Genomic DNA, 11629 nt, shown 5'->3' with positions numbered 1-11629 from the left:
AGGGACCGGCGTGGTACGGGACCGACCCGGTGGGCGATCCTCCACCTTCGAACCGAGACCGACTCGGTGGGTGATCCTCCACCTTCGGACCGGGACCGGTCCGGTGGAAGGTTCCCCGTTCTCGATCCAGGACGGACCCAGTGGTTCGGGTCCCGCTCCTTTGGGCAATCCTCGATCCAGGGCCGACCTGGTGGTCGGGGACTTGCACGGTACGGGACCGATCCAGTGAGTGATCCCCCCGTGCTTGACCCGGGATTGGTCCGGTGCTACAGGACCGGCCCCGGAGGGAGGTGCCCCCATCATCGATCCAGGAACAGCACGGTGGTCTGGGAACCAGCCCCGGGGAACAATCCCCCACCTTCAGCCACACTCTGACTCCATCAGCCCTTTGCCCCCTCCACACCCAGCCCCCTGGGCAGCAGGGCTGCACAAAGCCACTGATAGCACCCATGGGACCAAAATCCACCGACACTCAGCTGCCCAAACCCAAATTAATCCTGTTCTCACAAAGCACTAAAACCACCAAAAATCACCCATTTCTGCCAATCTTCAACAGAAACAGCAGAGGCAAGTGCTCCCCGGAGCACAGTTCTTTTAGAACAAGAGGTTGCCTAATAAAGCTGGACAGTTTTTGTTGCATGATACCACTGGATTATCATCAACTAATCAGATTAAAAACACACGGAGGCTTTGGTTTTATTCACTAAATGCCCAGCCTGCAGCTTCCTGGGGGAGTTGCAACGATCCTGTACCTCCTTGAACCAGGCCCCGAGACATTTCACCAAATGAGGGTTTCGTGAGCAATTCCAATGAGGGGGATCCCTGGCAAGGAGGAGGGACTGACGTTTCAAGACACACCCTGTCTTTTCAGTTCAGGAATAAAGAGATTATTATGTACATCTAATTATAAATGTCAACATTGCACGGCTGCTACGCTGAGGCACGGAGCTCGGAGTAGCCCTGCTAGGAAAGGCTGCGAAGTGAAAGGTCTTGTTTTTCCTCCTCTGAGTTTTGCCAGAGCTTGTAAAGCGCAGTGACATTTATAATAATCCCCTGAATTTATGTAGCACCTTTTGTCCTTTTAAGGATCTTAATTAAGCTTTGCAGCTCCCTGAGCACAGACTAAACCCACTTTGCAAAAGAGGAGCCCAGACCTTCCTTTGTACAAAACGTGTGTCCCGCTTCAGGCAGGGGTAGGACTTTTTCACCCCAACGACCTCCAGCACATGCTGTTACACCACAGTAAGGGCACACCACGCTGATATTCCCATCTAAAGGTTGTCTCTGCAGTTACAATAGAGTGGTTAAACCTGGGTAATTTAAGCTTTAATTTCTGGTGTCACACAAGCCTTTGGAATGGAGGGTGCCACTGGAGGGCTTACTAGAAATCAACGATTTCTAGCGCAGCCTTTGAACATTCGACCACATATTGAAGCTCCTGACACTGCACTGAAGCCCAGGGCCTTCACTCTGTGCCCCTGCCTGCAGGCAGCTGAGGGGGAAGGAGCAGGCAGCAGCCCCATTTCCTATCATGTATCCCAGTTTTTCATTGACTGCTGAAGGTCGAAAAGCTGTTTGGTGACCCCAGCACAAAGACCTGCCAGGGGCTCCAGCTGTGTCCACCTTGCAGAGCTGACAGACCCACCATGACATTTATTCCTCTGTGTCTGCAGACCAGGTGCCCAGAGCATCGACTGAGTTTCCATTGCAGAGAAACCCCTTTAAAAATTTTCTCCCTTCTCTACCGGGATGAGATGTTCAGAGTTTAGGGGTGGGGTTCGGGGTGGAGGCACCCTTGTGGGGCCGTTTCTGCCCTCAGGCCCTGCAGAAAGGTGCCCAAGGTAACACCTACTTGTGTTCCCCACTTCGGGAATGGGGCCTGGGGGCTCCACCCGGGTCGAGCTGCTCAGCGCGGCGGGCTCCTGCTTTGCAGCTCCTCAGATCGATGTTGCCATCTAGAGGTCCCTGTTACAGTGATTGTCTCTTTGTAAAGTATTGGGGGGGAAAAAAGAAAACCCAAACCAACCTTTTGTTTGGTTTTGGTTTTGTTTTTTAATATAATGCAACTTTTCAAAGCAGCTTTTTTGGGTTAGCCCATGTTTTGAGTGGCTGCTTGATGGCTGCAGCTCATCCTGGTTCATCTCACAGCCCCAGCAGCTGTGCAAACCCCTCCTCTCTACTCTGAGATTGAGATGGGGTAAAAAATTCAAAAGCAATACATTTACTGCCAGGTAGAAAATCAGCTACAAAGGCAGGAGCAGCTACAAAGGCACAGCAGCATCCACGGCAGCTCCATGGCCAGTGCTGGCTCCAGGGGAGGCAGTGACAGACACAGGTCCAAATCTGAGAGTTCAAGGCTCCCACTCCCAAATCTCACCCACAAAAGCCAAACTTGGAAGTTCACAGCCATCTCATCCCCACTGAGTGGTTAGGAGGTCTGCAAAGGCCCATACCAGATATCCAAAACATTTAAAGTATGTTATGAACCAGCTGGATGGAAACACACTTCTCCTCTCTCAGCTGTGGCTCAGGCTTCTCCTTTCACTGCCTTTTTTTCTGAAGCAAGCCCAGCTAGACTCAAAGATTTGCTGCAACCTCAAGGCTGCATCTCACACCAGGGCAGGGTGAGGCTCAGATTAATGTGAGAACAACAGCAGCTGGGTACCTGTAGCCAGACAGGATTGGTTTCCCTGGGTGGGTGTGCAGACACCACTGCCCAGACATTCCTAATTCAGGGTCAGAGCAGGGCTGGACACTGGTACCTGCACACCCACAAGGGCAACATCACCACGACAGGGGCTGTGGCACCCCACATTGGGATCTGTCCTGCAGAGAGAAGGGTGCAGGCTGGGGATGAAGCAGAGGACAGAAGAACCTCTCCTCCACTGAATCAGGCCATGACAGAAAGCAGGTTATTGCCCAGATTTAAAGCCACCCACAGGAGCCTTTCCTGCAGCTCCTGACACTGATTCTCACATCTCCTGGCTCTCTGAGCACAGGCAGGTGATGGGTGCCCCACTGCTGGGTTTCAGTCCTGTCCTTAAGCAGCAGAGCAAGTCTCAATCTTATTCCTCATCCTCAGAAGTCATATCCCATCCCAGGGACCCTTTTTTGCACAGGCATCCATCCCCTCCCACATTACATCCAGGCCAGGCATTTCCCCCCCAGCTCAACATTCCACATCACTGGCAGCAACGTCAAGGGCAAAGCTAGAGCAGGATGGGGGATCTGGACACAAAGGTGCTTACGAAGGCATTTACTCCATCGCCTCTTATACACCCTCCTGGCAATAGCTGCTGCTGGAAGAAGTCCAAGAAGATAAATAAGGGGATTTGATCAAGAGAGAGATGCAGTGCCCACAAGGAGGAGGAGCAGGATCACAGCTCCCAGAGACCAGGCTCTGGCAGAGAAGAGTTTGGGCCAGTTTGGGCCCAGACACCTCCTCCCACCACACCACGTGCAGCACAGCTGCTGCCTGCAGCCTCTGGCTGGCCATTGCCACCAGGAGGGCTTCAGTGCCAGTATACATCCCAGACCCAGGCCAGAACTGGACATGTGCATGTGCACCGTGAAGCTGAACATCAGCCATGGTATGAAATGCAGCAGTGACTGTCCTGAGCAGAGCTGGTGGTACCTGCTGGTGGCAAACAGGTACATAAACCCACCTGGAGTCAGTTCTCAGGCAGGTAACAGGGCTTTGGAAGTGATTTAGGAAGCTCTGCTCAGCTAGTATCTTTTGCAGCAAAGAATTTCCCCCCGCAAAAATGAAACCAGGTAACCAGCCCTCAGTTACATCATCCCAGGGCAGTCCAGCCCCGAGCTCCTTTGAAAAGCAACTCCACAGCTTTGGCTCAAACACGTGCGAGCCGGGAGGTACAGCCTGCACCAGCCTGTGCCCTGGCACAGCAAACCCTACCCACATTCCCTTCCCCTGTATCCACATGGAAACTTGGGCAGGTGCTGGCAAGGGGCTCCCAGCAGGAGCATCCCTCCCACATGCCAGTGCCCGGCTCCCTCTGGACTCACCTCTCCAGGCACACGTGTGCTGCTGCTCACACTGTCCTTCCCATCTGCCTTCCTCCTCCTCGAGCTTCCCTGTGCTGACAGCCACTTCTTTCTGGTCTTGTGCCTTTCTTTTCTCTCTGTCTCCCTTGCTTAGTCCCTCACTCAGGAAATTAAAGATAATCCTCCCTTTTCTTGCTGCCGGATTCCCTGTTTAACATTCGCTGTGTGTGCTTGCACTGATTCAAAACGGGATTAGACTTTCTGTTGCTTTGATGTCAGTTGGGCTTTGCACTTAAGGCAGGGAGGGGAAAAGAAAATATCTGTTAACAAACCTCTTGGATTCCACTTATCCACTTGCACCCATCCTGGAAATGAAGGTCAGGCACATTTACCTGCAGAAACAACCCCCTTCCAGGACTGACACTGGGGGATCAAACTGCCTTGCAACCCCAGCACTGCAGTCCCTGCACTGGGTGTTATTCTCTGGAAACGCCCAAATTTCACCCTGGCTCCATTATCATCCAGCTGTGTGGAGGCTGAATGTCTCCCATAAGGAGGGAGGTGTCATTAATCATCAGAAAACCACAACTCGTTGGCTGTCAGTGAATATTGCAACCTCCAGCTGCCACGCAGCAGGAGCGTGTGGGCCACCGGCATCGCTCCAACATATCAGGGCTCGGGGTCCCCACTGGGAATACCCCGAGCTGCTCATTTCTAAGGGAGAAGCAGGTGCTGCAGGGTGGCTAAAATGGAAATCCATACCCTGCTCCCTGTGGCGTGACACTTGTGCTACAGCACAGTCCATGACTTTCCAGGGCATTTCCCTCTGCTTCCTTGGACCTAAGCTTCTTCCTTGGAGGATGAAGATTTGGGGTTGTTCTCACTGCCATCCCCTCCAACATCAGCCCAAAGCAGATGGAGAACATTTTCCTCATGTTGTCTGCAAATATCTTGCTTTGCTTCCAAGGTACTGCTCCTTGAGTCCACAATGTCCAAAGCAGTGTGTGGCACAGTTTGGAGCTGGAACAAGATCTCACACCAGGAAAGACCCTTTTGCAAGGGATTCTGCAGACCTACAACCAGGGCTGGGATCTGACAGTGGGTCCTATTCCAGCTCAGTTTCCAGGGGCTCATAGGTTGTTTCTGCTGCCTGATGCTCAAGTTCCATTCCCACCAGAGCTTCACTGCACAGGCAACTGGGTCTCCTCTGGGTAACAGGCAGACCTGGGGGCTGCAGAACTAGAGATATCTGGGTACAACTGAAGCCATCCCAGGACCTTCTGCGAGTTGTTTGAAAGAGCAGCTCCATGGATGAACATGATCCAGCTGTGACCAGAACCCACCTCTCAGCTCTGAGCCCCGGGAGAGGCACAGCCAGTGGAGCAGAAGCAGGGACACATCACAGCTCTCCTGGGATTCTGGCAGCTGCAATATCTGTCACCTGCACCACACCATTGCACTGCAGCCCGACTGGCACCACCACCACGTCGGGCATCCTCCAGGACTGCCCAGGGACTCAGGACACACCTCTGCCAAGAGCACAGTGTCTAATCCATTTTGCCCGGTGCACACTCACAGACTTGATTAATGTCTGCAATGAGCTCCATCCATCATCAGGGAGTAAAGGAGATTAGCTGTGCAGCACGCCTGCCTCGCGTTGATCCCATTCTCCAGGCCTCCTGATTAATGGTGAGGCCGCCTTATCTGTCAGGCCAGGAAACACGAATATCCGGGTTGCCTGGGGATGAAGGGAAGCTGTGGGTGCCCGGGCTGCAGGCGGGTGCTGCCGGCACAGCCACAGCACGCTCTGCCATCGGGGCCGTGCTGATGCACCCCTGCTTCCCACACTGCCAGCTCTGCTCCCCATTCCACTTGGTCCCTCCACTCCCATTGCTCCCTGCCTCTCTGCACCCTCTGTTCCTTCCTCCCAGCCCTGGGAAGCACTGGTGCATCCACGCAGCGCTGAAAACCAAAGTCTGGGGCTCCATTTTCCCTCGACAGCCAGCAGAGAAGTTGTCGTTCCTCCCATCCATGGAGGGAATTCGGATGAGCTGATTTGGAGGCCTGGAATAACCCAGGCAAATCCCCTCCTGGGGCTGCAGGCGAGGTTGTGTCTGACCAGCGCTGCGGAGAGCGGCCGCTCGGCCGAGCTCTTTCCCAGGAGGACACGCGTGTAAAGTGGATGCAGGGAATTAGCAGTGCCATCTGGATGGGCTCCAGCTCCTGCCCCTGGCTCGCTGCTGATGCTTCATTAACAGCTCCCTCCTTTCAGCTCCCGTCTCCTTGGCTTCTGCTGCGATCAGCTGGGCTGGAGTTTTGTTGTCTTGGGTTTTTTCCAAGTGGAAATTATTTCTCATTTCTTTTAACAATCCGGACACAGGGAAAGAGACAGGAGAGGAAGGAATTTCTAGGAGATGAAAGGGCAGGATTAAGGACACAGCTTTCGCTTTGTTATCCCTCTAGTGTGGCTAAGAAATTCCTTTCAGAAGAAGGCTTTAATTAACTATGTTTTTCTGATGGGAAAAAACCCTGGACCTAGAGATAGGTCTGGCTTCTTGGGTCTGCTGACAACCCTGGCTGCAACCTCAGCAGCCCAGATTCATACACACACACATGCTCTTATACAAAACTTAGCACAGTATATTTAAATTTACTTTACAAAGGCACTCATTATCACCCCAGTCTGGAAAATAAGGCATAGAGAAAAAAAACCTAGGCACTAGCAGGCTCCTGTGCATGGTGCCAATGGAAAGAGGATCCAAGTGCACTGAACCACAGGGCTACGGTGGCTCAAGATGTGGGAAGGGGCCTTCGTGTAGAGGAATAACCCAGGGCAGGAGGCAGTAGAAATATCTCTGTTGCCTTCTAGACCAACAGCCCTTCTCACGCAGCAGGAAAAATCAGGAGGAGGGGAGAGAAAGAGGCCCAGTGGCAAACCGGGACATTTAGAAAGCGTCGCAGTGATGTATCCGCATCCTCTACTGCTGCAAAACCCTTCAGGAACTGAGTCAATCAAAAATAACATTTGGGGCTGATTTTTATCCAGATGAACTCTCTCCAAATATTTTAAGGCAACCAGCAAAACAGCGAACTTCTGCTTGTTTAACCCTTCTCCTCAAACCTGCACTGATTCTGAAAGAAAGCACCGTCTCAGAAAGCACCTTGTTCTGTGAGCCTGACCTGCAAAACTGGACATGGTGCCAGGTCTGTCCACCTGCAGCGTCACCCCGGTCACCTCCCTGTGTCCCAAACCACTCAGCCTTTCTGTAGCTCAACTTTCTACACAGACATGGACATTAAAGACTGAGAACCCACACAGCTTTCCAGACGAAGCCTCACTGCCAGTTTACACAACAGTAACTCCCACCATGGAAACATCACATTGGGTCCCCCCGAGAATCTCATTTGCCTTTCCCTGAGCCATGTTAAACAGGGAAGCTCACACTGAACCCATGTCTTGCTCCTCTCCCGTCTTTCCAACTAATGAACTCCCAGCTGATAGCAAATGCTGACTGCTGTTGCTGGAACATCTGCCTCTGCTCTCAGAGTTTAACAACCCAAGAGGCAAAGCGGTTTAGCAATTATTATTTTCATAAGTGAGCATCACTTTACTTTTTAATTGTCATTTTAAAAGGTTTCCACCTCTTCCAGTGCCCTCAGCCACCGCCTCCAACCCTGGCAGATGCCTCCACGCCCTGGAGCAGCACAGGGAACACATGGCTGGTTTGCCTGGGGGAAGTAGAGAGCAAAGAAACATCTGGCTGCTCCACTGACCCAACTGCTGAGCTGAACAGAGCTTTTCCTGGGACCTGCAGGTCCAAGTCCAGAGGGTTTCCTATCTCATGCCATTAACATCCCACCACCATTAACAGCCCCCCCGACACAAGACTTCAGTCTCGCTTGTGATCTAATTCCTTATTAATTTTACAGGTTTTGTGCTTCTCCACATCTTCTGCAACCCAAGAATTTCCTAGGACATGCTGTATCAAGTGCTTTACTGGACCTCAGGTAGATTCAATGTACCACAGCTCAAAAATCAGCTATCACTGCTTTCCTCCCCACTGCCCCTGCTCAGAACTAGGCAGCAGGATTGCAGCCTCTGGTTATAAAACACCACCTTTCTTTTTATTAGGTCTGTCATAAATCCTTGCACTTGGATTTGCAATTTCATGTGACAGCTCTTTCCAGACACTAAATGGAGTTTTATCTCGTCTCTCTGACTTGAACCTCTCAGGATTTTTAGTTTTGCCTCATCTTGGATCTGTAATTTCCATTTCCAAGCTCAACAACATCTTAATTCTCGTTGAAAAGAAGGATGGCAGAGCACTCATTTTGGGTTGGGCAGACACCAATTCTTGGTCAACAGCCCCCCACATCAATCCTCCTGCTCTGCCTCCTCTTGAGCCCTGTACACACTTACCCAAAAGCTACAGATCCGAGTCAAAACTTTCCACCCCCCAGTTCAGACTCATGAGGAATTCAGGTTACAGATGCCTCCTCCTTGTGCTAATGCCTGTTCTTGTAGAAGGGAATCAGTGACTAACACTGTACATATACCCTGAGGCAGCATTTGTCTCCCCAGGGGCTTCTGGCTGTTCCTGTCACACGTCAGGAGCTGCTGGCAGCTCCTTATCCCCGACAACGGGATCTGCCCGTTCCACAGAGTGCACATCTGCATCCCTGACCTCAGCACATCGGCTGCACACAGCCCTGGAGCCCGCCTGCTTCCCTGTCACAGGGCAAGCCCTGCTTAGCCCCTCGTTATTTTTGGCTGTGCTTTTGTCTCTGGGATCCTCTAACCTTTAGCAATGAAAACAAAACCACAGAAGGTGGTGCCCCGGCCTTTGGCTCGCTGAGAGCAGCCAGGATGGGCAGAGGCTGAGGGCTAAAACCTCAAATTAGCAGCGTGGGACTGGAATGAGCCAGGACTGACCAGGCAGCTTAGACCTGCCATTTCAAGAGCAGGAATCTGCGGGGAAAGAGGAGGTGGTCATCTGGTTTCAGATAAATGCCCACTTTATGCTAATTAATTAGAAATTCAGGGTGGATAACAGGAGAGTTTAGATGACTGTTTAGCTAAATTATTCCTGTAAAGCCATGTGTGGCTATTGAGCAGTCAAGAAAGGGAATTCACCTGCTGCCTTCATTAGAGACACTTATGTGAAAGAGAAAGCAGAGCTCGGCAGCAGGGAAACCAGGAGTTTGCTCATGGCTCAGTTTTGGGCCATGGCTCAATGTTCACTAATACCAGCTCAGGGCAGATCTGGATCACATGGTAGCACTGACCTGAATCGAGTCAGGCACCAAGACACAGCAGCAACTTCTTTCTGACCAGCCAGGCTACACCAGCCATGCACATCTCGATCAGTGACAGCACCTGAGTCACCACCAAGCTGCTCCTCCAACTCCTGGGTTTTCTGTGGTTTGTTTTTTTTAAAACTGAACGATCACATTCAGGACACATCCCCCTGTAAGGATACAAACAGTTGTGCTGGGATAAATAAACATTACAGGAAGATGGACAAGATGCTGCTAAGCCAGGGTTGTTGTAGAGAGAATTACTGTCAATTTTTGGCCTCAAGCCCAGCCTGTGGCTTTAGGGAAATTATTTAACTTTGCCACATGACATTTTCCTTCCCCTATAGGTGAGAAATGATAGCAAAGATCCACTTACCAGAATCAAAGGAGGCAAAATGGAACAGTAGTTGGAAACTACTTTACCAATGTTGCCTGGAAAGGAGGGAGACTGATGTGCAGCTATTGGAAAAGGACAGTACTCAGCCAGTATGGAGGGTTGATGCACCATGTCAAACACATCCTGAATGTGATCATTCCTATCCCTAAGGCCACTACAAGGACAAAACTTCGCCCATTATGCTATTTGATCAATATAAACACAGACAAAGAGCTAAGCAATAAAAATGCAGAGGCCCATTCAGTGAGTCTGGAGTCGTGAGTAAGGAGAGCAGTGAGCTGGAGGGGAGGATTTGCAATTTGGCTCTTAGAGAAGGCTCCTCTCTCCAGAGTGCAAATCAGAGCAGTGGCCAGGTGCTAAATAAATATTTAGCAAATGAGAAAGTCTCCATTTAATGAGAAATTATTTGGTGAAACCAGCTGGGGAAATGGTTTCAGTAGCGCGGTAACAGGAGCCAGCGCTGCTCTCTGCCCCACGGGGGCTGCGGTTCTGCTCGTGTTGCGTAAGTCAGGATCTCCAGCTGGGACAGGCACAGGAAATATAACTCATTACTGAAATGCAAGAGCCTTTCAGGGTTAAACCACTGTCAGACCAGCCAGATTCATTCCCTAGTTGCAGAATTTGCCTAGCAGCAGCTTTGGATGATTATTATCTTTTTTCATAGCAGCGATGTTGCAGACAGGATGGCCTGAGTGTAGTGGTGATGCCAAGTTTGCAGGAAGAAGTAATTTTTCTTTCTTTTATGTTCAAGGGCTGAGCTCTATTTCCTCACCTTTATCTACATCATTAGGCTGTTGAGATGGCAGTTCCCTGCCTAAATGTTAATTACTATATCTCTCTTTTAAGATGTGTTTTCAAGGGGTTAGTGCCTCAATCTTCCTTGTAATTACATGCAGTGGTTAGTACAACTTATCAGCTATATCCCAAGGTCCCCTGAGAGCTCATCCCTGCTGCAGTTTCCAGCAGATGAGCACTCACAGAACCAGTCCTTCAGAGAGCTGCTGTCTTCAAGTGTTCAGCCAGATAATGAGCCGATTACTGTGCCTGCTCCTTCTGCCCACGGTGAGCTCTGTGCACAGACAGGCCACACATCACCACTTGCTGCAGTTCATATTCCTCCCTTCTCTCTATCCCTTCAACTTGGCAAAACTCTGTAAAGCCAGCCCCTCCCTGGGGCAAGAACTTCCATAGGTTATTGACAGCACAAAAAGGGAAAAAAAATAAACTTTGTCAAAGTCTGAATATAAAAGTCCAGTAATAAAACACTCACATAGCCATGGCTGGTGGGGCAAATCTCAAATGCTGAGCACAGCTTTGACATGTCAGCTGTGACACGTATGCACCAGGGAGGGAGCTGCTGTGGTTTGTTATGCCTCTACAGCTGAGAAGAAGGAATTACAGCTTCCTCACATGTGAAGCATTTCTAAGTGCACAGTAATAGTTGACGTTGCAAATTAAAATTAAAGCTGTGCTTTGGAAACTGCTACATTTAAATGTCAGATTCTTTCTTTGAAAGCTCTAAGATAGCTCATTCCTCTCCAGGGAAAGTTGAGTAGGAGTTTGTCTACGCAGGCAAAAATGTTTGCAATAGCAACTGCCTACTAGTTTCCCATGCAAACACTCATAATCCATACTTCAAGAATGGATTAAGGTAAATTACACAAAGGCACTCACTGCAGAGGACAGCACCCTGTTCATAACACTCCATCACCCTAGTACACAAACCACAGTTTGCTTTGCAGCAGTAACCCGATACAGATAAATGCTGACATTCACCCAAGATGTGAAGGAAGAAGAGTCTTTTAAGAAAACATTAAGTGACTGAAAAATACCGCTTTTTTTTGCAATCTGTGCACATCCAAAACTGAGACACCACAGATACCTGCCAGGGAAAAAATTCATGGGCAAATCACTGACCGAGGCAACTCC

Source organism: Manacus vitellinus, unplaced genomic scaffold, assembly GCF_001715985.3.
Source record: "Manacus vitellinus isolate BGI_N305 unplaced genomic scaffold, ASM171598v3 scaffold_24_pilon, whole genome shotgun sequence".
Lineage (NCBI taxonomy): Eukaryota > Metazoa > Chordata > Aves > Passeriformes > Pipridae > Manacus > Manacus vitellinus.
Note: the sequence above shows the minus strand (reverse complement) of the source record.